Source organism: Sinocyclocheilus anshuiensis, unplaced genomic scaffold (genome assembly GCF_001515605.1).
Source record: "Sinocyclocheilus anshuiensis isolate Anshui unplaced genomic scaffold, SAMN03320099.WGS_v1.1 scaffold928, whole genome shotgun sequence".
Classification (NCBI taxonomy): Eukaryota; Metazoa; Chordata; class Actinopteri; order Cypriniformes; family Cyprinidae; genus Sinocyclocheilus; species Sinocyclocheilus anshuiensis.
Window position 1 is genome coordinate 208,696 of NW_015552531.1, and position 5,463 is coordinate 214,158.

Below are 5,463 nucleotides of genomic sequence, written 5' to 3' on the forward strand. Positions count from 1 at the left end.
TATGTGTGTGTGTGTGTGTGTGTGTGTGTGTGTGTGCGTGCGTGCGTGCGTGCGTGCAGGGGGGATGGGATCAATTCTCGAAGGACAGTGTGTGTGCGTGTGCATGCCCCCTGTCCTTGGTGGCACTGTCTTCCCTTTCACTCGTGGCTATATTATCTTAATAAGCTGAGGTGCATGTGTTTTGATGTGTAATTGCAGGGACGAGCGTGACTTTTATGTCTTCCTGCCGCCATGCACGCACGCGGACAGACAGACACTCAGTCGGGCGCGCGAGACTGCTGTTGTTCTCTGAGGCTCTCGTGCGGGTCGCTGCTCGTTTGAAATGTTACGTCCGGATTGTGTAGTTACTACTAAGTTTTCTACAATTCCCCGAGTTGTCACGAATAATATGCCGTATTTACAGACTTGAGGGGTGGAGGTTGGTGTTGGTTAAGTAATGTGGGTCAGGAAAAGATAAACAGCTCAACTTTTTGGTCCGAAACGTACATAACTCGGTTAACTAACGTGAAACATCTGAGAGGAAAAATGTGTGGAGTGTTACGTATTTTTAATAATTCACAATCCATTTGTTGTTTTCTCATTGACTTTACAAACATTAATGTCCAAATTTAGCCGGTAGTTCATGAAGGGTTTTTTATGAGTAGAAGAGGAGTTCAGACAGTACTTAAGTTACGTAGTTCAAGGACTAAATATGTGTTTTGATCACTAAACCGAGCAATGAAACACTTGGAGGCGCAATATTTGATGTTATGGTTGTGTATAACTTATTGAACAACATAACATGTTTACTGACCCATTGGAAACGTAATGAGTCATCTTGCTTCATTCTATGTTTGTAAAATATAATCTTAACTAATGATCTATTTGCTAACCAAGTTGTCACAGTTGGTCTGCTCATCTATCCAGACTCAAAGAATGCGATATGACTTTATTTGAAAGCTCATGTTGACCCATCAATCAGTTTTCTATTTGTATTCCAATGCAGTATTGGACACATCATTTGCTTTAGATTATACTGCTGTTTGAGGTGAGATGTTGGCAGGTGTCTGTAAATTCTCATCCTGGAACTGAGTAAGCACTGAACGGGCGATATCCAAATGTTGTTTGTGCACTTTCTGAGTGTTGGTTCAGCACTGAACCATGGTGCAACACCTTGAGGCTTTTTGAGGAAATGTGGTTTATTTATTAATAAAATGAGAGAAGATTTTGCCAGCGCATCAAGTACTCTTAAGTTAAGAGATCAAATCGTTTGACTTAGTTGAATGCTGTATTACTTGAATATTGTTTATTTGTACAGGTTCCATATCTTACTTTGGTTAACATGCAATATTCCATACAAAATATAAAATGGAAATATCAAGGAAATCTGGAAATAAGAAAAATATCAAGAAATTCAAGGTTTTCCATGCCTAGAAATCATAGGAATTAATGTAATGAATGAAATTTTAAAGGTTTAATATTCTGGAAATTGCCCTTAGGTAGAGTAGAACCGCAGATTTGCAAAATTTTGACCAAATTAATTTTATTCCTGGTTCACAAATTGGTTTAAATTATGCATTTGCGAATCAGTCAAAAAAATAATTTTAAAAGTCCTCATGCAGTAATTGACTGAAAAGGATTTGGAAATGTATTGGTCAAAGTGGAAGAAATCTATCCTTAATCATCAACTCTATTTGGTTTGTACATACACTTTCTGTTTACTCTTATAAAGTTATGGCAGACATGAGTAATAGTGTAACGTTAGAGCTTCACAATTTCTAATACCATAAAAACCACTTTGATCTGAGACTATTGTGATGAGGGTTTTAGACGAGGTCTGTGCTGATTGAAGAAACCCACATTGGTATAAACGGCTTTGTACACTTTAGTGTTCGATATGTTGTCCATCTACATGCCTCGCACACTCTTGATAAAACAGTAAAGCTGTTACATGTTTATAACTTAATTGTTCTAAATGCTGAATGTTTTAGTAACTAAAAGTCTAATCAATCTCAGAGGGTTAGAGTGATATTTGTAAAGATATTATTGGATTTACTCAAGAAGTACATTAGTCTTATTCTGTGTAAGTGTTTCTGTTTGTACTGTTGCCAGGAATCTGATGGCTTTTTAAATACATCAAATAAAGGCTGTGGTTTGTAATTCTATCTATACATCTTGGCATAGGCAAGGGAGGCGTTGTGTAAAATGGTTGATTTCACAATAGACCAGGGTTCATCCCTGGAGAACTTATTGTAGACTTCAAAACAAAGCCTAAATCCCACCTTTAAGTACATTATAGCTAACTGAAATTTAAGATTTAAAAAAAGAAGAAGGATTTTCAGTTTCTTTAAAGTCTTTTTCTTTGAAGTTTGTTTTAAACCAACTCCTTGGCAAGGCCTCAGCTCAGATGTGCTGATTTCATTATCTCTCACCTTTATAGAGTGAACTATAAGGCAGAAATATTATTAAGGACCGCTTCAATTGATGTCCTTGGCTTTGTCCCTCTGGAGAACCACATACGGAGAGAAAAGCTCTCCTTAGTGCATTATGCAAGCAAAGATATCACCTTTCTCCTTTGGTTATTCATCTTTTTTGCATTATTTAGTGTTTGTGTATCTGTGTGTCTATATATGCATGTTATGCTAAGATACAAACATGCATTTGTTGTTTTTATATGGTTATTTTACCAATATTTTCAGAAGCGAACCTTCTTGAAACAGATGTTTATTGGAATAAATGATGCCCGGATAGTCATATTAATATTAAACTAGCGTGACTTCACCTTTCTGTTGTAGTATTATGCCCTCTTCTGAGTGCGGGTGTTTTTGGCAAGCAATTTAGATGCGTGACATGTATTCCAGGAGGCCGTTGTTGCCATGGAAACACCCTCAATGTCGGTCATATGTTCTTATCCTGGAATTTTATTGGCTGTGTTACTAAGATCAATGAATGTTGTTTTAAGAGATAAGAAAAATCACTTCACCTGTGGGATGAATTAATAGTTTTAATTACAGAAGTGGATGTAGATTTTTTTTCTAAGCAGTTTTATGAATAGTGATGTGAAGGGGCTTTTAATGTTTGTGAAATCCTTCAGACGGGGCTGATAGTACATGCATAGGGTTGAAAGTGTCTTTTCTTTAATAGTACTGTGCACATGTATGTTCATGACAAGTTTATATGCTTATAAAATTTTCTTTTGTTTAAATAATACATTTGCTGACAGTATAAACCTGTATGTAATAGTTTAGTTATGCGGTACAATCTTACATAATGGAATAGTTTAGTTCTGCTGTACAATCTTACAGCAAATATCGTTGACTATCTATATTTTTTAGCATAATAAGGAATTTACAGTGCACTTTAGAATTGACTGTATACCCTAAAAAGGCAAAACACATTAAAGGAATAGTTCACCAGAAAATTTTAGGAAATTCATTCATCATTTACTCACTCTCATGTTGTTCCAACAACTTTTTCTTCTGTAGAACACAGAAGAAGATATTTTGAGAAAGTCATGCAGGTTTGGAATGATGTGAGGCTAAGTAAAAGATTACACAGTTTTCATTTTTGACTTTAACCCTGAAACAAGATTTATAAATAGTTGGACATGATATTCTCTGATTTCTCTGAATCTGAGCTTAGTCAAGCCAAAGCTTTCTAATATAGAAAAGATCATAGTTTAAAACACCCATTGTAAAATTTTGACGAAGCTTAGTTACTTATAGCATACTTATTACACCGCATTTACATACACCATTTTCTCTCTCTTTTTTTTGTATATTTAGTTGTAATATGTAACACTGAAGTTTGCACAATTTAATCATTTTCCATCACATTCTAATTAGTTCATTACTTTTTCCACATTTTCTAAACAGATTTGGGGTAAAATCTGTGGAATGGATTTAAGTGTAGTAAAAAATGGTTAAACAGAACTAAGTGTACTGCTCATATTGGTGTCCAAAATATGTAATAAATAACCATTCAAGTGGCAGGAAATGTTAAGAACTTTGAGTAACAGCTGTTCAGATTCTATGGGCACTGATTGTATGTAGGCCTGGCAATTCAAGCCATTTCAGTGTTAAAAACAGTGTTAAGTGAGCATTTTTTAGTAGGAAGAGTGTTAGCGGTTAAACAAACAATGTTAAATTTATCTACAAGATCTTATGTCATCTAGCTAAAGGCTGAATTCCACATTGACAAGCCAGATGAAATTACATTATTTAGAAAGTCAGTGTTGGTAATGTCTCTCGCTGCGGCCCACTCGCTTGAAAAGACCTTGATTACGCTGATGTCTTCAGACAGATTTTGATCTATAAAACATTGAGTTTCTTTCAAGCCTGAGGTGGGAATGAGTGTCTGCGAGACAAAGCGAGAACGAATGCTGCTTTTCTCACAGCCTCTCAAGGCAATTGTCAAGCTATTTTGAGTGTTTCACAGATCATTAGAGACTGCTGTCTGTCCTTAGCGCGAGTGTTTATGAGATGAACAGATGAAGGGAGATATAAATCCACTCTCATGTAATCTGAATAAACAACCTTAACTTCTAAACCAGCCCACGTATACACTGAGAAAGATGTATAGATAAAGATTTGATCTCAGTATACAAGATATACAGTGTTAAAAAGGCTTTTTGTTTTGACACCAGGATAAATAATTACTAAGGAAAGAGGGAATGGCGCACAAAGATTATTGTGTGGTTATGATAAGGAAATGTTTACATTCATGAATTTGGTAGACACTTTAATGCAAAGCTACTTATAGTGCATTCATGCTATACAATTTAGCAGTGGGATTGAATCTATGAAATATACATTGGTATCATGTACATGTTGAGCTTCAGAAACAAATGTTAATTCACTAATGAACACATTTAAACTTTAAAACCGATGTAAAGTGTAACGATTTTGTTACATTTTTATAAGTTGTAACTGATATATCTTTGCATCCAGACCTGTTCTGAGGAGAACATGCATTCAAAGAAAAATATCTTTTATTTTCACATTTTCTCAGTCATTTTAATTAAGAGTCAGCGAGGGTAGTTGAAATCTGAGCCATAACTTATTGCTTCTTCTCACTGACTATGTTTACATGGACATCAGTAATCTAATTATTTACCTTATTCTAAATAAGCCAATATTATGATTATGGTGTTTACATGAGTTGCTTTTAGAGTATTCCTTTCATGATACCGTTTTACATGTTATAGTACATAGTTCGATTAATGGCACACGTCATTACGCCCCCACGTGACGACATCCGACGTCCCTCCGGAATTTCACGTATAAACATATAGTTCGTCTTCGTGATGATGCCATGTACAGTTTTGGGTGTTTCGTTTTTAATTTTATGAAAGCTTGAAGTGCAGTTAATTATTTGAACGTGCATACAGACGATGGCAGTGTTGAAGCTCTTTTATTTGCCGTCAAACGGTTGAGCACTGCCGTGTGTGTATCCTGTCGCAAAATGCGGCGAAAAGTCCTACAC